The following is a 27,713-nucleotide window of genomic DNA, read 5'->3' as shown; positions in this document are numbered from 1 at the left end:
CTTTACACAACAGTGGTTTTACAATGTGTACCCCCTTTTCTGCTTTCCCATTTGACTGGGGTAGTGGGGGCTTGAAGTGACGTGCGTGAAATTGTACCGTCGGGCAAAATCCGTCCACTCCTGACTGAAGAAGCACGGCCATTATCTGTCATGACCGTAAGTGGAATGCCATGATGGGCAAAGGTCTCTTTGCACGCCCTGATGACTGTTGCTGATGTGAGGTCATGCAGTCTGACCACCTCGAGGTAATTTGAAAAATAGTCCACGAGGAGGACGTAGTCCTGGCCTTTTGCGTGGAAGAGATCAATGCCAACCTTGGTCCATGTGGACGACACCAGTTCATTCGGCTGCAAAGACTCTTTCGGCTGAGCCGGTTGGAACCGTTTGCACGTTGGGCAATTTAGGACAGTGTTGGCGATGTCGTCATTGATGCCAGGCCAATATACTGCCTCTAAGGCTAGCTGACGACACTTTTCCACCCCCAGTGACCCTCGTGGAGTTGGCCGAGGACAAGCTCTCGCATACTCTGTGGTATTACTATCCTGTCCATTTTCATTAGTATGCCATCGACCATTGCCAGGTCGTCTTTTATATTGTAGAACTGCGGGCACTGGCCCTTCTGCCAACCATCTGTGAGATGGCGCATGACCCGTTGGAGTAAAGGATCCCTGGCTGTCTCTTGACGAATCTGCGCGACCCTTTCGTCAGTGGCCGGAAAGTTGGATGCGCAGAACTCAACATGGGCGTCGATCTGGCAGACGAAGTCCGACTGCTCACACGGCGTGGTCATGGAGCGAGAGAGTGCTTCGACCACAATAAGCTCCTTGCCCGGGGTGTAGACCGAGTCGAAATCATAGCGTCGGAGTTTGAGGAGGATACGCTGTAGGCGTGGCGTCATATCGTTGAGGTCCTTCTGTATGATGTGAACCAGTGGCTGGTGGTCCGTTTCTACCGTAAACTTGGGGAGTCCATACACATAATCATGGAATTTGTAAATCCCCGCGAGGAGGCCCAGGCACTCTTTCTCGATTTGAGCATATTGCTGCTCAGTAGGGGTCATGGCTCTAGATGCATATGCGACTGGGGCCCAGGAGGAGGATTCATCGCGCTGGAGGAGTACTGCCCCAATGCCAGCCTGGCTCGCGTCGGTGGAGATATTTGTCTCCTTGGCAAGGTCAAAAAATGCCAGGACCGGGGCCTTGGTAAGTTTCGCCCTGAGCTCACGCCACTCTCGCTCATGAGCGGGGAGCCACTTGAAGTAAGTGGTCTTTTTTACAAGATTGCGGAGAGCTGTGGTGTGAGATGCGAGGTTGGGGATAAACTTCCAAGGAAGTTGACCATTCCTCGGAAGCGGAGGACCGCTTTCTTGTCCTCCGCGGAGTGTCTTCATAGCATTGATCGCCGACACCTTATCTGCGTCTGGCTGCACACCGAACTGCGAAATATGGTCGCCGAGGAACTTTACTTCTGCTTGACCGAACGGGCACTTGGCTCTGTTGAGTCGGAGGCCATGCTCGTGGATCCTATGGAACACTCGCTTGAGGCGATCAATGTGTTCCTGAGGAGTTGTGGACCAGACAATGATGTCATCGACGTACACATGCACCCCCTCGATGCCCTCCATCATTTGCTCCATTATTCGGTGGAACACCTCCGAGGCGGAGATGATGCCAAAGGGCATCCGGTTGTAACAGTAACGACCAAATGGGGTGTTAAAAGTGCAGAGCTTTTGACTGGATGCATCAAGCTGTATCTGTCAAAACCCCTTGGAGGCATCCAGCTTCGTAAATAACTTGGCGTGAGCCATTTCGCTAGTGAGCTCTTCTCGCTTAGGGATGGGGTAGTATTCCCTCATGATGCTAGGATACAAATCTTTGGGATCGATGCAAATGCGAAGTTCCCCTGACGGTTTTTTGACACAAACCATGGAGCTAACCCAGTCTGTGGGTTCCGTGACCTTAGAAATGACGCCCTGGTCCTGGAGGTTTTCCAGCTGCTGCTTGAGGCGGTCCTTAAGGGGTGCTGGCACCCGACGCGGTGCATGAACCATGGGTGTGGCATTCCGTTTCAGAAGTATCTTGTATGTGTAGGGGAGTGTGCCCACACCCTCTAAGATGCTGTGGTACCATGCTACAATGTCATTTAATTGGGTTTGAAAGTTGGCATCTAGCGAGCCTGATGCCTCAGCGGGCGACATGGAGTGAACCCGCTGCACAAGATTCAGGATTTTGCAGGCCTGAGCACCGAGCAAGGAAACTTTGTTGGACGTTACTATTTTGAAACACGGTGGCTCATGAGGAACGACGAGAAACCACAAGCTGGCATGAGCCACTGGCAGGAATGGCATTGCCATTGGAGTCGATTAGCTGGCAGGGCGTTGGAAAAATGCTCGGTTTGACGTGGATGGTATCCAGGTCAGACTTCAAAATGAGGTTTGCTGAAGCGCCGGTGTCCAGTCTGAAGCGTATGCGAGATTCGTTGACCGTAAGGGTGGCACACTACTCGTCGTCCGGATCAATGCTCAGCACTGGGAGTGGATTGGCCTTCTTTTTGGAAAGCATTGTATGCTTGGTGACGATGCCCACCGGGAATGGGGATGTGAGATCCTCGGTGTCGGGATCTTGAACCATGTCGGAGTCTGCAGCGTATTGCCACACTGACCGGACTTTCCTACGTTGCGGCTGGGATCGCTGTGTGGTGGGCAGTTGAGCAGATCTGCACAGGGCTGCCTAGTGGCCAAGCTTGCCATACTGGAGACAGCGCGAGATTTCGTGGGGCATTGCCGCTTTAAGTGGGCGGAGCCACAGTTGTTGCATGTCAGAATGTTCCTTGCGCCATCGTGCATGCGCGGTGTGGTCGAGAGATGTGCGCACATGCGCAGTTCGATCCTCGGCCTCGCCGTCCCCTCGGTGTGCGCATGCGCAGGAGCCCGGGAAAAGCACGCAAAATGGCTGCCATCATCCAGACTCAGGCCCTGGAGCTGTTTTACAGCCTGCACCCGCTCCGCATTGTGGGGGCCTTGCCACGCCGTCTCTGCCGCCTTGATATGGGAGTACCGGTCATTAGCGTGCTCATGTGGGACGCAGGTATCGATGGTGAGAGTGAGCTGCTTAACTTTGAGGAGTTGCTGGCAAAGGGAATCGGAATGGACCCCGAAAACGATCTGGTCGCGGATTATGGAGTCTGAAGTGGAGCTGTAGTTGCAGGATTGCGCGAGGATACGGAGATGGGTTAAGAGGGACTGAAAAGGTTCATCCTTACCCTGAAGCCTCTGCTGGAACACATAGCGTTCAAAGCTCTCGTTGACTTCGATGTCACAGTGGCTGTCGAACTTCAGCGGGACTGTTTTGAACTTTGTTTTGCCCTCACCTTCAGCAAAGGTGAGGGAGATAAAAATGTGGATAGCGTGGTCCCCGGCTGTAGCGAGGAAGAGGGCAATCTTTCTGCTATCCGATGCGGCCTCGAGGTCGATGGCTTCAAGATACAGCTGAAACTTCTGCTTAAAAATCTTCCAGTTCACACCGAGGTTGCCGGCGATGCGGAGCGGCGGGGGAGGGCGGACCCGGATGGTTGATCGCTGGTCAAAGGTAGACTCTCTCAAGCTGGGTCCGTCAAACTCAAACATAACTCACTGGTACCATGATGTGTTGGGTAAGCTGGATCTGCGAGGACTGCGTTTACTGTAGCAAAGAGAGAGTCAGGCTTCCAACACTTGAATAAATACAACACTATTTTATTAAACTCTCAACTATTAAACATGCTTGAACTGTGGGTTGATACTATGCTGAGTTGACTGGAGACCTGAGGCTAACCTGACCAGACTATCTTACTGCCACATGGTGGATGTTCTCGTTGTTGCTCACAGGTTCTGACTGTCTCAGAGGCTGCATCTCGAGAGCCTGGGAAAACTAGTGCCCCCTGGTTATATAGTGGCTGTGTCCTGTCTGCTGATTGGCTGCTGTGTTCTGTATGTTCATTGGTCATCCTTTGTGTTACTCAGTCTGTCTGTGCACCATCATATACTTGTGTGTATATTATGACATCTCCAACTTCCCCTCTCTGTCTCTCCTCCTTTTCTGTGTTTTTTCCTCTCTTGACACAGAGATTTAACACAGCATGTTACGGATGCTTCATCATTGAGTATTTCCAGCTGAGATGGAAAGGTTTCTGATCTCTCGGGGAGTTGAGCGAAAAGGGGAGCGCAGGAAATTGGAGTTGACGCCCAAGATCAGGTATAATTGTGAAATGACAGGACAGACTCTTTATTTGGTCTTCTCCTGCCATCATTTCTGATGTGCTTATGTAGGTCCAGAGTGGGGAGCAGGTTCCCTTCCCTAAAGAACATTAGTGAACCAGTTGGGTTCTACAATAATCCAGCAGCTTTCATGGTAAATATTTCCTTGTGTCGGTCCCACAAATTACCAGAATCATTCAGCTCAATTTCACCACCTGTCTTTGTGATTTTTGCGTTCTCTCTCACTCCCTTTTGTCTGTTTTAAATCAATTTCACAGGGTATTAGAAGGGGAGGATTTGCAGTCAGGAAACTGAAGCCAACATCACATCAGGATCTGACAGAGTCGCCCAATTTATCGTAACCTGAACATCATCAGATTTTAAACATGAAAGGGAAAAGCACCATTCACAGTGGGCAGAAACCGTAAACGTGTTCTGTGCGCGGGCGAGGCTTCAGCCGGTCATCTCACCTATCAAAGCATAAACAGAATCACAACGGGGAGAAACCGTGGAAATGCAGGAATTGTGGAAAAGGATTTAATTACCAAACTGAACTGGAAGTTTGTCGGCGCAGTCAGACTGGCGAGAAACCGATCACCTTCTCCAAGTGTGGGAAGGTATTCACTCAATCATCTGACCTGCTGAAACATCAGCGGGTTCACTCTAGGAAGAGGTCATTCACCTGTTCTGAGTGTGAGAAGAAATTCAGTCGCTTGTCCAATGTGCTGATATACCAGAAGGTTCACACAAACAAGAGACATTTTAAATGTCCAGAGTGTGAGAAGTGTGATAAAGGTCCAGAGACTTTATGTGCCATCAAAGTGTTCACACTGATGAGAGTGCTCTCATTGTGCAGCTGGGTTCAACCCATCATCTGAATTCACTGTACACCAGTGAATTCACACTGGAGAGAGACCGTTCACCTGCTGCAAGTGTGGGAAGAAATTCTCTCAGTCATCCAACCCCCTGACACACCAGTGGGTTTGCGAAAAGGTTCCCTCATCTCTAGTGTTAAATCGGAGATGCCTTATTTTGAACTGTCTCTCCTATTTCTAGTCTCTCCCACAAGGGGAAATGTTCTTTCAGCATCCACATTGTCAAGTCCTCTCAGAATGTTATCTGTTTCAGTAAGATCACCTTTCAATCTTCTAAACATCACCGGATACAGGCCCAGCCTGTCCAACCTTTCGTCATAAGATAACCTCCCTCGCCATCTGAGCATCAGCTGTGGGAACGTTCTCTGAATTGCTTTTGACAATTTTCTATCCTTCCTTAAAACTCCTTTACAGAGTTTTCTACTTGTAGTCTCACTAGGTCCCTGTACATCTTGATCAAAACATCCCTACTTTTCGATTCCATTCACCTTGCAATAAACAGCAACGTTTCATTTAATAGAAACACAGGAGATGGGAGCAGCAGAAGGCCACTCGGCCAGATGAGCCAACTCTGCTGTTCAATCACATCATGGCTGATCAACTACCTCAGGCTGATCCAAAGTAATGTGGCCAACTGTCACCATGCTGCAATCCTGTCTTTGTCTGATACTCTATTTTGAATGTCATAGTTAACAGATTAGTCGTGAAACAGTCAAAGTTTCACTATAAGGAAGTGACTACTTGGAAAATGCTCTGTACTGTTACAGATTGACTCACTGAATCTACTCATTCCATCCCAACTTTCTTCACTAATGGGAAAATGACTGAAAATCTGCAAAAGTCAGACGTTTATGTGGAATAATGAATCTTTTGCTCAAATTAGCTCAGGTCTTTTTATGTAGAAGGACTGGAGGAGATGCAACAACCTGTGAGGAGGCAGTGGTATTGTCACTGAGTAATGCAGAGACCCAGGATAATGCTCTGAGCCCTGGATCAGAACCCAGATGGACTGCAGCATTTCAAGAAGGCAGCTCATTGCTGCCTTCTCAAGGGCAATAAATGCTGGCCTAGCCCTTGAATCAATTTTTAAAAAACAAAATCAGGAGTGAGGACAAACTCTTGAATTTCCCTCAGAAAAGATTGGACATGCTCTAAATACTTTTTCTAGTAAAGAGAATGAGGGATGAAGATTTGATGTTGCAGACAAGTGCAGGCAGACAAGAATAAACATCAGTTAGCCATGAATCTAAGGTGCAATTCAGGCGCAATCTTTGAGCAGAGATTAAAGCAGAGAATGCTGAAAATACTCCTCATACCTGTGGATGGAGAAAGAAAGTTAATGTTTCAGGCCTGAGCACTGATGCAGTGCGGTTCCAATGAAATGTTTTTGGCCTGAAATGGGAACTTAATTTCTCTTGCCACAGATGCTAATAGATTGCTGAGTATTTCCAGAATGTTCTGTTTATAGTTCAGAATTTCTTTTTTTTAAATGAATTTAGAGTAGCCAATTTTTTCCACTTAAGTGTTAATTTAGCATGGCCAATTCACCTAATCTGCACATCTTTGAGTTGTGGGAGTAATAACCAGGCAGACACGAGGAGGATGTGCAAACTCCACAAGGACAGTGACCAAGGGCCGGGATCGAACCTGGGATCTCGGCATCATGAGGCAACAGTGCTAACCACTGTGCCCAGTATAGTTCAGAATTTCAACATCCGTAGTGTTTCACATTTCTTTAACTTGAGAGCACTGAGAATGTGAAACTCTTATCAGAAGGATTTGGAATTCCCATCAAAACTAGAAACTCATGGCTATAATGCCATCCTAAAAAGGTAATTTACCATCTTAATATGGAAATGCTTTCATTTGAACATATCATTTAATGTCAGAAGAACACCGTCACACCAGAGAGAGACCATTCAGATTCTTCACATTTACTCAGTTTTCCCATTGATTAAAATTGCATTGTTCAAAGCTCAAAATATTTGACCCATGGTCAGCACGTTCTTATTGACAAGGAGTAGTTTAACTTCAGTCAATGGGAGAAAAAAAATAACGTGTTCATTCCAACTGCTGAGACTCCAGTGTGTTCACACCTAACTACTGGAGTTTGTTCTGCTGTTCAGTTCACCTAGGACAGAACTGTGTTGGGAGGGGGCTGTATTTGCTGTATCAATTGATTTAATAATTTGAATGTGTGTCAGTAGCTGTAATTGTAATCGGATTCGCCAAGCATTAATTTCCATTAAACATGGGTCCCAATGGCAAGGTGTTTACCTGGCATTGTCACAGTTCAGAATGTGCCCTCTTCTCGCCACTGGAGCGCCTCGCGCAGGCGCAGTACCTAGCTGTGAATGGCGCAGGCGCAGTACCCGGCTGTGAATGGCGCAGTGTGGGCTGGTGCTGTGAGGAGCGAACAAGAAACAACGCAGACTAGTTGAGCAATGAAACCAGTGGATCGGGGGAGGAACAGAGCCAGCGGAGTGCGCGGGAAGGGTTCAGAAACATCCAGTGGAGATTTCTAAATCCGAATAACAAAATTACCGGACCCAAAATTTCAGGAGCAAACGGGGAGTGTCACCGGGAACAGGCCTGAGGTAAGGGCTGCCATCGTTATGTGGGCACAGTAAGAAGTCTTACAAAACCAGGTTAAAGTCCAACAGGTTTGTTTCAAATCACTAGCTTTCGGAGCACTGCTCCTTCCTCAGGTGAATGAAGACGTAGGTTCCAGAAAGATATATATAGACAAAGTCAAAGATATATGACTTTGTCTATATATATATATATATATATATATATGTTTCTGGAACCTACCTCCGTGCTCCGAAAGCTAGTGATTTTAAACAAACCTGTTGGACTTTAACCTGGTGTTGTAAGGCTTCCTACTGTGCTCACCCCAGTCCAATGCCGGCATGTCCACATCATCATTCTGTGCAACAATGAGAGTGAGTGCACATGTGCAGCCACTACCTGTCTTTGGGTAGTGAGTTCCAGGGAGCATGCGCGGCCGCAATTTTTATAGAGGCAGTGAGTACCGGGGAGCATGCAAAACCGCCATCTTTGCAGAGGCTGCAAACCTGGATGAATAACCCTCATGGGTCAATGAATCAGAGACTGAGTTTCATGTGGAATCAGTGGATTGTTGTAACAACAGGATGTCAGGTTTACAGTCAGAAACAACAACAACTTCTGTTAACATCATCAATCATCCCAGTGAAATTCACAGGAAAATTATCCAAGTCTGACAACCAGACAAAAAAAATTGGGCAGGTGGACAAAAGTTTTAAGGAACGTCTGAAATGGTCGCTCGATTATTACAGAACCGGAGTATGACTGAAAAAGGGACAGGTTGTTGAAGCTTTTCGGGTCATACTCATCGGGACAGACACAGGAATTCCAAATTTTAAAAGGAACAACAATTTACACTACGAGAAAAGGGCGCTGATTGGTATGCCATTCAGCTCTCATTGTTCATGTGCCAGGGAGCAGTTGCATTCCCCCCAGCTTCCCCCCCCCCCCCCCATGATTTTGTTTAATTCATCAAAAGTCCCATTGCTTGGACATACTCCTTGTAGTGAACAGCTCCCTGTGTATCTCTATGGAGCTTCAAGCAAGTGTAAGGAAGACATATTATAATCCTTGAAATTTGCTATTCTTGTGTTTGCCCTGATGAGCACGAGAAAAGGTTTTGGCAGAAATGCTTCTTTATTTAGCAATACTCTCGAGTCTTAAAGAAGGAAAGCATGTGGGAAATGGAGAGGTGTGGGGAGAGTGTTTCAAAGCTAAGAGATGAAGGGACTGAAGGGACAGTCACTGATTATTAAAATGGGGAATGTCCAAGAGGCCGGAATTAGAGCAAGTAGATATCTCAGAGGGTTGTGTGGTTGGAATGGATTTTAGAGGTAAGGCAATGTAGAGATTTGAAATCAAAGATGATAATTAAAATCAAGTAGCTGAGCAGTTGACAATACACATCAGGGAAAAGAGGGGTGATGGGGGAACAGGACTCAATGTGCTGAAGGCACAGACAGCAGAGATTGGGATGGTGTCAGGACTATGGAGGATAGAATATGGGAGCCCAGACAGGGTGTGTTAGGATAGTTGTGTCAGAAAGTAACAGCGGCATGAATTAGGGTTTCAGTCGCAAATGCACTGAGACAGGTCGGGTGATTTTCCAGAGGTGGAAATAGGGGATCTTAGTGAATGCACTGAAATGAGGTCATGCTGAGATCACAGTAGCATAGTGGTTAGCACTATGGCTTCACAGTGCCAGGGTCCCAGGTTCGATTCCCGACTTGGGTCACTGTCTGTGATGAGTCTGCAGGTTCTCCCCGTGTCTGCTTGGGTTTCCTCCGGGTGCTCCAGTTTCCTCCCACAGGTCCCGAAAGACGTGCTGTTAGGTAATTTGGACATTCTGAATTCTCCCTCAGTGTACACGAACTGACGCTGGAATTTGCCGAATTGGGGCTTTCATTGCAGTGTTAATGTAAGCCTACTTGTGACAATAAAGATTATTAGTATTAAATGTGACACTGATATTGCGAACAGAATGGTTCCAACTCAAGAGTATTCCAAGCGAGTGGGGTGGAGCTGGTATCTAGTGAAGAGATTGGAGTGGGAACTGAACGCTGTGTCTCCAGTCTTTTCAGTATTTAATTAGAGTTAATTGGTCATCAGGAAGAGAACCAGAATGTATCATGAGGCTGATCCCAGGTTTAACGTAGGGAGAAAGAGAAAGAAGAAAGGAAACCCTGGGAGGTTTGGAGAAACCATCGTCCCATCGCTCTTTAAATCTCCATACAATGTTTTGGACACAAGGCTCCATCCACACAATGTTTTGAACACAAGCTTAAATCTGCTGTTCTGTATGGCCGGTCAGGGGGTTTCAGATTAATGCTTTGTCATGCGTAATAACTGAAGTGAATGATCAAGCATATCGTTATTTCCTGCTGCCCAATTGTTTTTGTCTGGTTGTAAAAAAGAAATAATTGTCCTAAACGTCATCTGGATTTCATCGCAGGGAGGAGGGAGAGTGTGTCGGATGGGGATTTTTTTTTAGCTTTGGGACGAACAAATGTTCTATAGAAACTAAAATTTTCTGTTCTAAATTTTTATCCTGTAGTGACTGATGATTTTTGTAAACACTACTTCTAGGGGATTTACTGACGCCGTCAACTGATCAGCCAATCTGGAGAAACACAAGGACACCGGCACCATGGAGAAACCGTGGAAATGTGAGGACTGTGGGAAAGGATTCAATTACCCATCCCAGCTGGAAAACCATCGGCGCAGTCACACTGGAGAGAGACCATTTACCTGCTCCACATGTGGGAAAGGATTTACACGGTTAACCCATCTGCAGACACATCAGCGAATTCACACTGGGGAGAGACCGTTCACCTGTTCAGAGTGTGGGAAGGAATGCACTCAGTTATCCAACCTGCTGACACACCAGCGAGTTCACACTGGGGAGAGACCATTCACATGCTCCAAATGTGGGAAGGGATTCACTCAGTTATCAAACCTGCTGACACACCAGCGAGTTCACACTGGAGAGAAGCCATTCACCTGCTCCGACTGTGGGAAGGGATTCACTCAGTCATCCTACCTGCTGATCCACCAGCGGATTCACACTGGAGAGAAACCGTTCTCCTGCTCAGACTGTGGGAAGGGATTTACTCACTCTTCCTACCTGCTGATACACCAGCGAGATCACACTGGAGAGAAACCGTTCATCTGCTCCGAGTGTGGGAAGAGATTCACTCGGTCATCCCAGCTGCTGAAACACCAACGAGTTCACAAGTGACTGCAGGGATTGGATTCTGCTGTTGATGTTGATCACATGCAGGACTGAACAATGTTCATTCTGATAGTTGGGGTTTGTTTCTGTTAATGTAAATAAGTGCTGTAACTGGGCTGGGGTTTAATATTCTGGATCTATTGCTGATTGTGTTCCCGGGACTGCAGAGTCCCTTTAAGAGTCGCTGTCTGTCATCTTTCCCCATAATTCAGGAACTCTCACCAGAAGATAGTTTGCAACAAGATTCTGAACTTTTACTTCAATCCTATATTGATCTGTGGCATGAATTCTACAATTCATTGTCCGAGATGTTCTACTGATTAACATTTCCAATTAGAATGTGCTGATTAATCCTTGCTGACAATTCTTACTGACTTGCCCCTTACACTCAGTGACACCTCCATTATGCAGCAGAAAGAAGAGGAATGGGAATTGGTGGAGAATTGAGTGTACCCCTCCTGCTGGATACAGAAATCCCCTTGGCTCGGGAATGGAGACAATTTCAACACAACGAACCTTATAAAATCTTCAGAAATGCATGGAATATTCTAGAAATATATCACACACTCACTCTGTCTTATGGAGAAAGCTTTATATCTTAGTGTGATTCCAGGAATTGTAAGTGGAACTGAATCCAGTCAGCATGAGGTGAGGCCGAATAACATTTCAGCCGCAGTTGGAGAGGTTACTGGCCCTGGAGTACCTGGAAGCTTTCCTACTGTAATTTCAGATGAACCTACATCAAAACTACATAGACTGATCAAGCACCTTTCAAAGACCCTATGTCGCAAACCAAATAGATGATTTTCAAATAGACTTAACTATTGAGAAACTGCTTCGTTTTCCCCCTTTCGCTGTGTAATATTTAACTTTTTTATTATTGTTGCAAATCATGAATTAAGAAATTGAAAGGGGAGGGATGTGGTGATGTGCACCCTTTGTTGGAGGTGCGGGTTGGAGAGAAATCACTTGACCCATCGTGGCAATTGAGGAGAGGTGATTCTTAAACAATTGGAGTCCGGGAGTCGTGGAGTGCAGAATCATTCTTATCTCTGTCCTGTGTAGAGTTGTTTCCCCAATACACCCATTGTTAGTTCATCCACCAAGTTGGACATCTTTACTTTGCCGCTATTACATATATCTTATCTTTTTTTAAAGTACCCAATTCTTTTTTTTCCAATTAAGGGGAAATTTAGCATTGCCAATCCACCTACCCTGCACATCTTGGGTTGTAGGGGTGAGATCCAGGGAGACTGTGCAAACTCCACACGGACAGTGATCCGGGGCCGGGATCGAACCTGGGTCCTCAGTCCTGTGAGGCTGCAGTGCTGACCACTGCGCCACCATGCTGCCCAAACACACATCTGTGCCGTCTCCAACAATGGATATCCTTTTGTGTGGGGACTGAGACCTCACATATTTTTCAGAAAATAAATCATGAGATCCTCATGGATATTTCTAATGTTTTATAAACTGGACAAAGAGCTTTTTAAAACTGCTGAATCAGCCTGTCTGACTCCTGAACAAAAGGAATGATCTGGCAGAGACAGAGAAACTCACACCTCGTTATCTCTGAAGAGACATTTTGATTCTTGACTCTGGAACCCATGTGAAACACATTTTTTCTCTGTGATCTCTGCACTGTAAATCTTTTCTTGATCTGTCTTTTGCTGCACGAATGCAAGGAGGCAAAGGTCACACCCTCTTACCTCGTTTTGAGTGGTTGCGCACAAAAGAACTCTGAGTTCATCCTATAACAAGGGACTGGGAAATTTCCCACTGCTTGTAAACAAGGAATCAAATCAAAAACATTTTTTGGTTCACAGCTCGATGGTGAGTGAAGAAGTCAGAGCGGTTTGAGTGAATAGCCCTCCCTATCATATCCCAATAACATCGCTGAACATGGCTTTGCTCATGAAACTTTCATGCATTTCGTGCTTACTTGCATCAAGTCTTGTTCGCCCATCACCCCTGTACTCTGACCTACAGAAGACTACTGGTTCGGAAGCACCAGAAATTTAAAACTCTTATCTTTGTTTTCCTCCCATGGTTGTGACCATCTCTATCTCTGTAATGCCCTCCAGCCACACACTGGCTAAGATTTCTGCACATCTAATTCAAGTCTCTTGAGCGCTCCTAATTTTCAGCACTCCACTGTTCGTGTCCGTAGTTTAATTTGCCTGGGCCAGAAGCTCTGGAAGTGAGAAAAGTGGATGCACAGAAAATAGAAGTACGAGGAGGCCATTCAGTCCTTTGAGTCTGCTCCGCCATTCATTATGATCATGGCTGATCATCAAGTTCAATACCCTAATCCCGCTTACGCCCATGTCCTTTGATCGCTTTAGCCCCAAGTGCGTTATCTAATTCATTCTTCGAATGTCACAATGTTTTGGCCTCAACTACTTTCTGTGACAGTGAATTCCGCAGATTCACCACTGGGTGAAGAAATTTCTCCTCACCTCAATCCTAAAATGTTTATCCCTTAACCTCAAAATATGACCCCTGGTTCTGGAAACCCCCACCATCGGGAACATTTTTTATGAATCTACACTGTCTAGAACTGTTGGAATGCTATAAGTTTCGATGAGATTCCCTCTCACTCTTCTAAACTCCAATGAATATAATTCTAACCAACTTAATCTCTCCTCATATGACAGTCCCACCATCCCAGGAATCAGCCTGGTAAACCTTCGCTGCACTCCCTCCATAGCAAGAACATCCTTCCTCAGATAAGGACACCAAAACTGCACATAATACTACAAGTGTGGTCTCACCAATGTCCTATACAATTTCAGTAAAACATCTCCGTTCCTGTACTCAAATCCTCTCGCTATGAAGGCCAACATACCATTTGCCTTCTTTACTACCTGATGCTTACTTTTAGCATTTTAGTGATAGCGACCACAACATGGTGCAATTTAAGTTTATTATGAACACGGAAATAGACAAATCGCAGGAAAAGTCTTAGGGGAGAACAGACTTCAGTAAAATAAGGCAGGATCTGGCCAATGTAGATTGGAACACATTACTGGTGGGGAGATCTACAAAAGAGCAGTGGGGGTGTTCAAAGAGGAAATGGGGAGGGTATAGGCCCAACATGTTCCCTCTAAGGTAATAGGAAGGAGTAACCAACCCAGAGAACCATGGATGACCAGAGATATTCAGGATACAATGAGAAGGAAGAGAGAGGCTTATCCACTGTGCCACCGTGCTGCCCCTAGCACCCTGAATTCCTGATGCAAGATCTCATTCCTCTTTCTATCCATGTCATTGGTACCAGCATGTATCATGACCTCTGTCTTTTGACTCTCCTCCTTGAGGATGCCCTGGAGCTGTTCAGTGACATCCCGGACCCTGGCACCAGGGTGTCAACACACCATCCCAGAGTCACGTTGACGGCCACAGTAGCGCCTATCTGTTCCCATAACAATGGAATCCCCTCCCACTATAGCCCTGCCATTCTTCCCCCTCCCCTCTAGTGCAACAGATCCACCCATGGTGCTATGAAGTCGGCTGCCCCTCACTCCCACAATATCCAAAACGGTTTATCTGTTAGGGGGATGGCAAGTGCGGACGCATGTACTACCTGCCTACCTCTACTCTTCCTGGTGGCTACCCATGCCCTCTCTGCCTGTTCAACCCTCACCTGCGTATGACCTCCTCACTTAACGTGCTATCCACGACTTACTCAGCATCACAGATGCACCACAGTGAATCCACCCTCAGCTCCAGCTCCAAAATGAGATTGGTCAGTAACTGCAGTTGGACACACTTCCTGCACACGTGGCCACCAGGGACAACTGGAGCTTCCATGATCTGCCACATAGCACAGTGGAGCATACCATGGGTGCAAGCTCTCCTGCCATGACTCGGCACCTTATTTACTCCCTTTTTGCAAAAGAATAAGCTGTATAAGTTAAAGTAATTAATGAATTAGGGTTTTTTTTAAACATGCCTTTGGTTTAGAGAGCTCTACTTATGATTTAGTAAGTAATTAATTAGTTTAACAATGTTTTAGTTTCAAGTTTAAAAAAATAAATTTAGAGTACCCAATTCATTTTTTCCAATTAAGGGGCAATTTAGCGTTGCCAATTCACCTAACCTCATCTTTGGTTGTGGGGGCGAAACCCACGCAAACATGGGGAGAATGTGCAAACTCCTGTCCCGGACAGTGACCAGAGCCAAGATCAAATCTGGGACCTCGGCGCCGTGAGGCAACAGTGCTAACCACTGCGCCACCATGCTGCCCTCGTTTTAGTTTCAAGTTGAGTGTCGATTTCCTCCTAACCAATCAGGTCACAGCTTCCTGGTGACATCCTTTTTAGATTTTTTTTTAACCTCAGGTCAGTTACTCTTTTTACTCACTGGTGTCTGGAACTCCTCCCTCTGATTCTGCTCCCTAGAGACTTACCAGTCAGCTCTCACCTTTGGAGTCTCAGCTGTCAGTTTCACCTTCTCCCAGTTCCACCTAACTCCCCGTTTCCACCCAACTCCAAAATGCACTCTCACTCAGCCAAAGCTCTCACAGGGCACATCTCATAAAATTTTACAGTGGAAAAGGAGGCCATTCGGCCCATCGAGTCTGCACCAGCCTCTGGAATGTGCACCCTACTCAAGCCCACGCCTCCACGCTATCCCCGTAACCCAGTAACCCCACTTAACCTTTTTGGACACTAAGGGCAATTTAGCATGGCCAGTCCACCTAACCTGCACATCTTTGGACTGCAGGAGGAAACCGGGGAACCCGGAGGAAACCCAGGCAGACATGGGGAGAACGTGCAGATTCCGCACAGACTGACCCAAGCCAGGAATGGAACCTAGGCCCCTGAAGCCGTGATGCAACTGAGCTAACCACTGTACTGTGCTGCCCATCTCAGAGGCTTGTGTGGTTTGACGAGATTACAGACAGAGGGAGGTGCAAAGACCTGGGGGCGTTTCAACACGAGGATGATAGTCTTAAAATAAATACATTAGTGTTGTGCGGCATGGTAGTGAGCTGCCTCATGGTGCCAAGAACCCGGGTTCGTTCCTGGTACCGGGTCACTGTCCGTGTGGCGTTTTCACATTTTCCCAGTGTCTGCATGGGTCTCACTCCCAAAACCACAAGTTGTGCAAAGTAGGTAGATCGGCCATGCTAAATTGCCCCTTAATTGGAAAACAAAAATAATTGGGTATTCTAAACGTATTTGGTTTAAAATACATTAGTGGACAGTGACCCAATGTTGGACTTTCTGTGGGTTAAGGCTTGGCCAATAGAGCTTTGGATGATCCAAGTTTACAGAGGTTAGAATGTCCACTTATGTTCCAGAACTGACATTCTGGTGGATCAACATTGTCCTGTTTCCAAGACCAAGACTGATCATTTATAAGATTCCCAGACCTACACAGTCCTGGTGTGATCTAACTAGGGATTTGTATAGCCGTAGTAAACCCTTACCACTTTTCTATCACAGCATTTTTACAAGGTTGCACAGCGAAGGAATTAGATTGTATATATTGTCTGAGAAAAATGAGGACATTCATGATCAAAATAAGTTCCCTTTAAATATTCAAAACCATAGAACCCCGACAGTGCAGAAGGAGGCCATTCAGCCCACCGAGTCCACACGAGCCCTCTGAAAGATCTATCTATCTAGGGCCACTCCCCTGCCCCATCCCTGAGGCAAGGCCTGAATCCAGCACGAATGTAGAGGGGGAGCAGCGCACACCTGGTGGCCCTCCGCTGAACACACATGTTTGGGATGTTTGAAATCCGGTCCCAGGAGAAGAGATATTTTGAACTTTGATTATTGAAATTTGTTTTTTAATTAAAAAAAAAAATTGAATTTAATTTTTAATTTTTACTTTTATTTATTTTATTATTTTATTTTTTATTATTTATCTCGAGTTGGAGAAAGAAGGAGAAAAATATTAAGTGGTTAAGGGATGCGAAAAACAGCTGTGAAGAAGGGAGGAATCGTGGGCTCGGTGCCAAAGGAGAGGACCAGTAAAAGCGCTGACAAGATGGCGGATGCCAGACCGCGTGGTGGGGCTGCACTACTTACAGTGGAAAGGATGACTGAGGTGATGGCTGTAGAGCTGGAGAAGCAGTTTGCGAGGCACATGGAGGCATTGAGGAAGGAGATGGCGGTCACACTGAGATCATTGGTGGAGGAGGAATCGCCCCGGTGAGGGTGGATGTGGCAAAGACATCGGCCGAGGTGAGAGAACAGGGTGAAAAGATGAAGGCAGTGGGGGAAGCCATGTCGCAGCACAGCGGCCAGCTCACCTTGGTGGGAGATGAATGACAGAGGGTGATGGAGGTCAACAGAGGACTCCGAGCAAAGCTCGAGGTCTTAGAGAACTGCTCGAGGCAGCAAATCTGAGAATTGTGGGCTTACCTGAAGGGGCAGAGGGCTCAAGGCCAACTGAGTACTTTGCTAAGAGGCTGGCGGAGTTGATGGGGGCGAGTGAAGACCCCTCTCAGTATGAACTGGACCGAGCTCATCGGTCGTTAAGGCCGAAACCCAAAGTAAATGTGCCGCCGAGAGCACATTTACATATGTGTGGTATTTATGGAAGCAGATTATGGATCTGCTTCCATAAATACCACACAAAGGAAAAGGTGTTAAACTGGGCGGAGCAGAAGCAGGAGGTGCAGTGGAATGGTGCTAGAGTTCAGATTTACCAGGACTTGATGGTAAAGTGGAGTTACCAAAGAGATGAGCAGCGTTCAGCCGAGTGAAGGCGGCACTGTACAACAAGGGACTACGATTTGGTATGGTATACTCGGCAAAGCTGAGGGTGTTGTACAATGCCAAAGATTTTTATTTTGAAACGGTGGAGGCGCTGAGGCGTTCATGAAGGCTTGGGACAGAAATGAGATGTAGAGCTGGAAGAGAGATTGTGGACAGTGTTTGGGGAGCTGGAAAATATATAAATGTGACAACTTTCTTTTCACTGACCTGTATTATAACTTACTTGACTTCATATTGTTATAGAGTTTAACTTTATGTTTGGTTTGATTGTCATTTTTGCTCCTTTTTTTTTGTTGCAACGGTTATATGTTATTTAACTGAGTTGTATGGGTTAGATAGGGCGGGATTCTCCGGGAATTGGCGGGGCGGGCAGAAACAGCGCAGTGGAGTGGCGGGAACCACTCCGGCGTCGGGCTGCCCCAAAGGTGTGGAATCCTCTGCACCTTCAGGGGCTTAGAACGGCCGGCGGAGTGGTTTGCGCTCTGCCGGTCGGCGTGGAAGACCTTTGGCGCTGCGCCAGCCGGGGCCGAAGGGAATTCGGCGGCCAGCGCGGGTCCGCACATGCGCGAGAGCGTCAATGTCTGCTGACGTCATCCCTATGCATGCGCAGGGGGGTTCACCTTCGCGCCAGCCATAGCGGAGGCCTACACTGCCGGCGCACAGGAAGAGAGTGCCCCCAGGGCACAGGCCCGCCTGGGGATCGGTGGGCCCCGACCGTGGGCCAGGCCACCGTGGGGGCACCCCCCAGGGCCAGATCACCCCGCGCCCCCGTGAGGACCCCGGAGGCCGCCCATGGCGCTGGGTCCCGCCGGTAGGGAGCTACCTTGATTTACGCCAGCGGGACCCGTCAAAAACAGGTGGGAACTCGCCTCATGGTGGGCTGGAGAACTCGGGCAGCCCCGAGTCGCGCGGTCCTCGCCATTCTCTGAGGCTGGCGGCGCGATTCACGCCGCGGCGACTTTTGGGGGGTGGGAGAATCCGGAGGCCGGTGGGGGGGGGGGAGGATCGATATTGGATGAGATTTTTTCAAGGGCAAGTGCAGGGAGGGATTCTGGGAGGGGGGGGGGGTTTCGATGTTAATAATGAAAAGGGATGGGTCAGGCTCATGGGGCAGGGTCTGATGGTGGATAAGAAGGGATGGGGGTGAGAGACCCCCAGTTAGGATAGTCACGAGGAACGTGAGGGGGCTGGGAGGCCCAGTCAAGATGCTTGCGCATCTTAAAAGTTTGATGTAGCAATGCTGCAGGAGACCCACCTGAGGTTGAAGGACCAAATGAGACTTAAAAAGGGCTGGGTTGATCAGGTGTTTCATTCTGGATTTGACGGAAGAGCTCAAGGGGTAGCGGTAATGGTCAGCAAAAGAGTATGCTTCCAGATGGAGAAGATGGTTGCAGATCAGGGGGGTAGGTATGTGATTGTGACAGAGGCGCTGGAGGGGATGCTAGTGGCACTCGTAAGTGTATATGGTCCCAATTGGGACGATGTGGGATTCACGAAGAAGGTGTGTCGGGCCATCCCCGACTTGGACACACACAAACTGATAGTGGGGTGGGACTGGAACTTGGTGCAGGAGCCACAATTGGACAGGTCACGGCCGTGCTCGCTGGTCCCGTCAGGGGGCGTGAAGGCGCTGGCTGGGCTAATGGTGGATATGGGAGGGGTGGACCCTTGGAGGTTTCTGCACCCGAGGGAACGGGAGTAGTCGTTTTCCTCAGCGGTCCATAAGGTGTGCTCGTGGATTGACTTTTTCATGGTGGGGAAGGCACTGCTGGCTGGGGTTAAAGGGTCCGAGTACTCGGCAATTGCATCATCAGATCATGCTCCGCATTGGGTGGATATGGTACTGGAGAAGGGGATGGTACAGAGACCAGGGTGGAAGTTTGATGCGGGACTGTTGGGGACCGAGGGATCTGTGACAAAATTGAAAAAGTAATTGAGGAATATGTAAGTTTTTACTGCACGGGTGTGATGTCAAAGTCGCTTTTCAGGCGGTGATGAGGAGTGAGGTGATCTCATTCAAGGCTAGGCTAGACAAAGAGAGGTTGGAGCGTCAGAGGGTAATAGATGAGATGCTGGAGGTGGACAGGAGATATGAGAAGATAGGGACCCAGCGCAGTTGAAAAAGAGGAAGGTATTCCAGGCGAGCTTTGACCGACTATCTACCAGGAAGGTGGTATGCCAATTTAGGTGAGCAAGAGGGGGAAGTTTACGAGCATAGAGAGAAACGTTGGCGGGTCAGCTGCGTAGGGAGGCTACTGCAAGGGAAATTGTCCAGGTGCGGGACAGGGCAGGGAAGTTGGTGGTAGCTCCAGATCAGATTAACAACGTCTTTAAGGAATTCTATGAGAGGTTGTACAGGTCAGAGCCACCTGGGGGAGGCCGGGAGATGCAGGAATTTATAGGTGGGCTGGAGTACCTTAGGTTGGGGGGGGGGGGGGGGGGGCGGGGGGGGGGGGTGGACAGGGATACAAAAGATGTGATTGGGAGGATGCAGTCGGGGAAGGTGGCAGGGCCGGATGGGTTTCCGGTGGAAAATTATAAAAATTTCAAATATGAGCTGGTACTGCTGATGCTGGGGATGTTTGAGGAGGGGATAGGGAAGGGGGTGTCACCACAAACTTTGGGGCAGGACTTTGGGTTGGGGCAGCGTCAAGGGAAATGCGATTCGGGGAAACCATAGATTTGAGCCAGGGAGGTGGGATGGAAATTTTCGGAGATGGGAAGAGACAGGAATTAGGACACTAAAAGATTTATTTCTTGGGGGTCGTTTGCGGGATTGAAGGTGCTGGGAGCGAAGTATGGGCTGGAGCAGGGGGAAATATTTAGCGACATGCAGGTTCGAGACTTTGCCAGAAAGGAAATACAGAGCTTTCCAGTAGAGACAGCTTCCACATTGCTTTGAGGAGGTGCTGACGTCAGGGGGACTGGAGAAGGGGGTAGTATTGGCGGTTTACGGTGCTATTTTGGAGGAGAAGGCACAGCTAGAAGGGATCAAGGCAAAGTGTGAGGAAGAGTTGGGAGAGGATATGGAGGAGGGGTTCTGGTGTGAGGTGCTCCGGAGGGTGAACGCCTCCACCTCCTGTGTGAGGTTGGGGCTGATACAGCTGAATGTGGTGTATGGAGGGCACTTTACAAAGGCGAGGGCGAGCTGGCTCTGTGAGGGGGTAGAAGATGTGTGTGAACATTGCGGGGGGCCCCGCAAACCACATTCATATTTTAGTCCTGTCCAAAGCTGGAGGATTATTGGAAGGTGTTTAGAATAATCTCTAAAGTGGTGCACTTGAAACGGGACCCGGGCCCTCGGGAGGCCATATTCGGGGTGTCGGACCAGCCGGGGTTGGAAACAGGCACGGAGGCAGATGTTATAGCCTTCGCCTCATTGATCGCCAGAAGGTGGATCCTGTTAGGGTGGAGATCAACCTCTACACCTTGTGCCCTGGCGTGGCAGGGGTACCTGCTGGAATTCCTAACGTTTGAAAAGGTCAAATTTGAACTGAGGGGAAGGATGGAGAGGTTCTACAATTCCTGGGAATTATTTATAATGCACTTTCGCGAATTGGATCACATCGAACATTAGGGGGTTTTGGGGCTGGGAGAGTTGAGGGGAGGGGGACTGTATGTGTTAATGGTCATTTTGGGTGATTCCTGATTCCTTTTTGTCATTTGTGTTTGTTAACATGCCGGCCAATGTTTGGGGTTTGGTGGGAGGATGGGATCATTGTTATTAATATGGGGATTGACATTACATTTGTTACTGATTATTCTTTATTGTTGGGTGTAAATCTGGGTGAAAATGTGAAAAAGGACAATTAAAAAAAAAAATTTTTTTTTAACTGAAATTGCACAAATTGAATTCCTCAGATCAATATCTCCATAGCATTCTGCCCCCAATATATTGATGCAAAATAAGATCTTGAAGTGCAGCACGATGACACTGTCGTATTACTAATCAAGTCACTTCAGCTGCTTTCAGTAGAAAGTTTCGGTCGTGTAGTAGTTATCAAGTTAGACTATCAGCCGATCACTCTGGCTTCGAAACGGTGTTAAAGTCATTTAATTTCAGAGAGGCAAAAACTCACATTTCTTGTTGAATTGAATATTTGTTACATCCCTGGAACACAAGATGCTCCAACCCCAATCCAAACCACCCAAATACACCGAGCACAGCCTCAGGAAAACACAGATAGATTATATCCAACTCACTGAACTTCTGAGCAGCATTTACACAATACTTTGTGAAACTTTCCTTGAGCTTCAATCGGGAAACTCAGCTGATACAATTTGTGGAAACTTGCTCCTCATGAACTGTTGTTCATAGAATCCCTGCGGTGCATAAGGAGACCATTCAGCCCCCTCTGAAAGAGCCCACACCCACTTCCCAGCCTTACCCTAACCCACAGATTTTTGGACACTAAGGGACAATTTATAGCATAGCCGGCCCACCTAACCTGCAAGTTTCTGTACGGTGGGAGGAAACCGGAGTAGCCGTGAGAGGAAACCCACGTACACCTGAGGCAGCTAACCACTGTCCCTCCCATTTTTCTCTTGTGAACAGAACTAAAACCTTTTAAATTTGAGATTGTAAAATTATTATTCATTCTTGGGATGTGGGTGTCACTGGCTGAGCCAGCCTTTGTTGCCCATCCGTAACTGCCCTTGACCTGAGTAGCATGCTAGGCCAATTCAGTGGTGGTGGGGGGGGAGGCATTTAAGAGTCAACTGCATCATTGCGTGGGTTTGGAATCACATGTAAGCCAGACAGGATTAGGTCAGCAGATTTCCTTCCCTGAAGGACATTAGTGGACCAGGTGGGTTTTTATGACAATCGACAATGATGTTCATTTGACAGTTAATTCCAGATTTTTATTGAAATCAAATTTCACCATCAGCCATGGTGGGATTCGAAATCTAGTGACAATACCACTACTCCACTGTCTCCCAGTCTGCAGCAGATTATTTGTGCCTTGAGAACCATTACAAACAAACTTTTAAAACACAATTGGCAAAATGGCAAGTGGTAAAGCTTCATGTCATTGGGCAGACGTAATAACATTTCAGACAGCCTGTAGTAGAAATGAATGTTTATTGAAGCAAATTAACATATGTCATCCCCATCTAGAATGAACATGGCTGGACTTAAATGTTTTTAGTTATAAATCCCAACTACTGCAGTTATGTACTTAAGTTACTTATGTACTCTGTAGTTTCTCAGCAAGTGGGGTAACTGAGTGAATCCCTTCCCACACTTGGAGCAGGCAAATGGTCTCTCCCCGGTGTGAACTTGCCCATGTGTCTGTAGATTGCCTAAATCAGTGAATCCCTTCCCTCACTTGGAGTAACTGGTCTCACCACAATGTGAATTCACTGGTGTGTCAGCAGAATGGAATACTGAGCGAATCCCATCGCACACTCTGAGCAGGTGAACTGTCAATGACCTGTGTGAACTCGCTGGTGTCTCAGCAGGTGAGATGTCCGAGTGAATTCCTTCCCACACTTGGAGCAGCTGAATGGTCTTTCCCCAGTGTGAATTCGCTGGTGTGCCAGCAGGTTGGATAACTGAGCGAATCTCTTCCCACACTCAGAGCAGGTGAACAGTCTCTCTCCGGTGTGAATGCAGTTGTGTTTCCACAGGGTGGATGCACCAGCAAATCCCTTCTCACATATCAAACATATAAATGGCCTCTCCCCAGTGTGAGAGCGCTTATGGGTTTCCAGTTGGGACGGGTATCTAAATCTCTTCCCACAGTCCGCACATTTCCATGGCTTCTGCTCATTGTGACTGTGCTCGTGTATCGACAAGTCAGATGATTGGCTGAAGCCTCGTACATGCACAGAGGATATATCTGTGTTCTCCTCACTGTGAACGGTGCTTTTAACTTCCATGTTCAAAATCCAATGGTAATCAGGTTACGATAAATTGTGCAACTCTGTCAGATTTTGGCAAAATGTTGGTCTTGCGTATTTCCACCTGGGAAAATTGTTTAAAACAGACAAAGGTGAATGAGAGAGAACACAGAAAAACACAAAGGCAGATTATGAAATTGAGCTGAATGAATCCGGTAATTTGTGGGGCCGGAAAAAGTGACCATGAAAGCTGCTGGATTGTTGCAAAAACCAAACTGTTTCACTAATGTCCTTCAGAGTAGCGAGCCTGGTCAGAACTTCAACAAAATGTCAGTGGGGTGGAGAGTGAAGGAGGTGTGTGGGATAAGGGAAGCAGGGTTTTATTCATCTCGAATTCCATCAGAACTTTGACAGCTTCTCCCAAACCCTCACTCTCCACCCCTTGAAGGACCAGGATGGCAGGGGTATGTGAACACAATCACCTCCAAATTCCCCTCCCTGTCTCTCACTGCCTGACTTGTCTGATATTCAGTATTGGGTGAACAGAAATTTCCTCCATTTAAAAATTGGAAGATTGAAGTCATTGTCTGCAGTGCCCGCTACAAACTCCAGTTCCTAAGCATAATTTCCATCCATCTCTCCCACAACGTTGAGCCTGAGCCAGACTGTTCACTATCTTGGTCATATTTCACCCCAAGCTGAGCTTCTGACTACATATCACTGAGACCACCTATTTCTACTGCAGTAATTTAAAAAAAAAATTTTTTAAAGATGAATTTAAGAGTACCCAATTCATTTTTTCCAATTAAGGGGCAACTTTAGCAAGGCCAATCCACCTACCCTGCACATCGTTGGGTTGTGGGGGCGAAACCCACGCAAACACGGCGAGAATGTGCAAATTCCACACGGGCAGTGACCCAGAGCTGGGATCGAACCTGGGACCTCGGCGCCATGAGGCAGCAGTGCTAACCACTGCTCCACTGTGCTGCCCCTACCTCAGTAATTTTGTCTCACTTCACTTCTGCCTCAGCTCATCTACTGCTGAAACTCATCCATTCCTTTGTTCCATCTAAACTAGGCTATTCCAGTATTCACATAAAGATAAATCATTCAAAATTCTACTTCCCGTGTCCTTTCTAGCACTAAGACTTGTTCATCTAACACCCCTGTCCTCATTGAGCTACAAAGGCTCCTGGTTCAGCAACACCTCAATATTAATTTTGTCACTGTTATTTTCCCCTCACAAACTCTATAATATCCTCCAATCTACACCTCTCTCAGATATCGAACCTCATCTAATTCTGGCATATTGTGCACCTCTGATTTTAAATGACCCACCAATTGCGACCGTACCTTCAGCTGCCCAGGCCATAAGCTCTGGAATTCCCTCTTCAAATATCTCTCCTTACTACCGAACTCTTTAACCAAGCATTTGATCATATGCCCTAATATCTACTTGTATGCCTCAGTACCAAATATTGTAATATAATATTCCTGTGGTTAACTTTAACTGTTATTACTTTGGACAGTTTTATTCCATTCAAGGTGCTTTATAAATACAAGTTATTGTTGTTAATTTGGATATACATCATCACTGAGTGAAAATCATGTACCTCTTTACCAATCAACTTTGTGGTAGGACATTCACAACTGTGACTGCAGCGGCTCAGGAAGAAGGCGCATCAACACCTGATCAATGCACAATTGAGGATTGAGAATATCTGCTGCTCTTGTTAGTGACACCCAAATCCCAAGGTTGAAGTAAAGAAACAAAAAAATGAATTGGCAGTACCCGTTTACATGATCTTCCCCAGAATCTATCTCCCGTAACAATTTCACACTGAAAATTGCTATTCAAAAGTCCAGGCACCGTTTATCGAGTTGGAGTAGGTCGATGACCTGCCGTCAAATGGCAAGATAACTCTTAGCGACAGTGGCTGACAAATGGTGGTCAGTTTCCATAGTTCTCTACGCACCAGAAAAGTCTCTATCTAAAAATTATTGGTATAATAATATAATAATTTTTATTGTCACAAGTAGGCTTACATTAACACTGCAATGAAGTTACTATGAAAATTCCCTAGTCACTACATTCCGCCCCTCTGCGGGTACACTGAGGTAGAATTCAGAATATCCAAGTTACCTCACAGCACGTCTTTCGGGACTTGTGGGAGGAAACCAGAGCACCCGGAGGAATCCCAAGGACACACAAGCTGACTGTGCAGACTCCGCACAGACAGTGACCGAAGCCGGCAATTGAACCTGGGATCGTGGCAATGTGAACCAACCGTGCTATCCCAGTGTCTGCAAGGGTTTCCCATGGGTGGCATAGTGGTTAGCACTGCTGTCTCACAGCGCCAGGGACCAGGTTCAATTCTGGCTTTGGGTGACTGTGTGGAGTTTGCACTTTCTCCCTGGGTTTCCTTCGAGTGCTCCAGTTTCCTCCCACAGTCCAAAGTTGTGCAAGGTAGGTGGATTAACCATGCTAAATTGCCCCTTAGTGTCCAAAATCGTAAGGTAGGGTTCCTGGGTTTTGGGGATAGGGTGGAGGCGTGACCTTAAGTCGGGTGCTCTTTCCAAGAGCCGGTGCAGACTTGATGGGCCAAATGGTCTCCTTCTGCACTATATGATTCTAGGAATCTAGCACTCATATCAACCTTCAATCCAGCTCCATTGTTGGGAAAATGGTTCTTCCTATCCAGCTTATTTATGCCCCTGCTATACACCTCTATAAATGTCCCTTCTCAACCTTTACGGATTGACGGAAAACAGCCCTAGCCTCCCAATCTCTTTAATCCAATCCCGACTACAAGCTCCACATCTAACCATCAATACCGTTGATCTCTTTTACAGTTTGAGGTGGAAACGGACCGTTCACAAAAACAGTAAATGCTGAAAATCTCAGCAGGTCTCACTGCATCTGTAGAGAGAGAACTGGAAACATGATGAGATTAATGCTGTTGGGGGAGGGGTGTGCGGGCGGAGCAGTGGGGTTGGATAGAGGGCCAGCCATAGGTAAAGCCAAGAGAGATGCACAAAGATGTCGTGGACTGAAAGACAAAGGAAATGTAATGGGTGATGAGTGACACATTAAAAGATCAGATTGTGTTAATGGAAGAACAAATGTAAGCAGTGTGCCAAAGGACAACTTGGAACAGGGACATTTGGTCCTCCTCGGGCAGGGGGGGGGGGGGGTGGTCGATGTTAAGGGGAAAACAGATGGATGGAAGAAAAGAAAATATTTTTAAATGGGTCAAGGTGGAGGAGAGAGTTCACAGTCTGAAGTTATTGTTAAATCCGAAAGGCAGTAACGTGCTTAATCGGAAGATGAGATGCCCCTCCAGTTTGCGCTGGGCTTCACTGGAACAGTGCAGCAGACTAAGGATGGATATTTGGACATGAGGGCAGGAGGGTGAGTTGAAATGGCAAGTGTCAGGAAGATCTGGGAACTGCTTGCAGAGGAATTGACGATGTTCTGCAAAGTGATCACCCAGTCCCCGTTTAGTCCCTTCAATATAGAGTAGACCCCATTGGGAGCAGAAAATGCAACAGTCTAGACTGCACAGGAAGCGCTGCCTCACCTGAAAAATAATGTTTAGGCCTCTGGATGATAAGCAGCGATGAGGTAAAGGGAGGACTGTTCACAACAGTGGTGTCACATTTCACCCCAAGCCGAGCTTCTGACCACATATCACTAAGAGGGCTTTGTCTAACTTCACTCTGGCCTCAGTGAGGCACAAACAATTTGGCTGGAGATGAAGTTGAATTCAAACTGAAGCTTTATTAGTGTCTGAAGTGTGGCCTCCTACAGCAGCTGCCAAAATGGCTGCTAGCTGAAGGCCACGCATATTTATAACCCGGCTCCTGGGCGGAGCTCGGGTTATAAATAAGACTTAGCTCGTTCCCCCTGGCTAGCTGGAATTTCTCTGTCAGTTTCGCCCAGTGTTGCGACCCTACCGTCGGTGTATAGGTCCCTGACTGTCAGTGTCCCCCCACCTTTTGAAGGTGGCATCAGTCAGTGCTGGTGTGGAGATGGGAACTTTGTCGACATTTTGGTCAGGCCAAATTGCTGCCGTAGTTGGTTCCAGGGTTGGAGGGTGGCTATCACCACCGGGCTGCTGGAGTGTTTTTTGGGTGGGGATGGGAGTGTCGCCATGGCGAGAGCCTGGAGGGAGGTCCCCTTGTAGGAGGCCTCTTCCGCACGCACCCACTCGGCTTCTGGC

The 27,713-nt window shown here is 47.2% G+C and overlaps 1 protein-coding gene across 6 annotated transcripts in view; it reads left to right on the top strand.

Annotated features, from left to right (window-relative positions):
• Positions 1 to 27,713, top strand: part of LOC140420795 (uncharacterized) — a 243,839-nt gene that overhangs the window by 13,406 nt on the left and 202,720 nt on the right. The window contains exons 2-3 of one of the 6 annotated variants that reach the window (XR_011946587.1): positions 10,264 to 12,742; positions 16,797 to 18,606. The exons of the other annotated variants lie outside the window; for them this stretch is intronic. The gene's annotated coding sequence lies outside the window, so the exon portion shown is untranslated. Of the gene's footprint in view, positions 1 to 10,263; positions 12,743 to 16,796; positions 18,607 to 27,713 lie in introns of those variants that run through there. 6 annotated transcript variants of the gene reach the window in all.

Source organism: Scyliorhinus torazame, chromosome 5, assembly GCF_047496885.1.
Source record: "Scyliorhinus torazame isolate Kashiwa2021f chromosome 5, sScyTor2.1, whole genome shotgun sequence".
NCBI classification, from domain to species: Eukaryota; Metazoa; Chordata; class Chondrichthyes; order Carcharhiniformes; family Scyliorhinidae; genus Scyliorhinus; species Scyliorhinus torazame.
The sequence above is the reverse complement of the archived record's forward strand: the minus strand, read 5'-3'. Positions and strand labels throughout refer to the sequence as shown.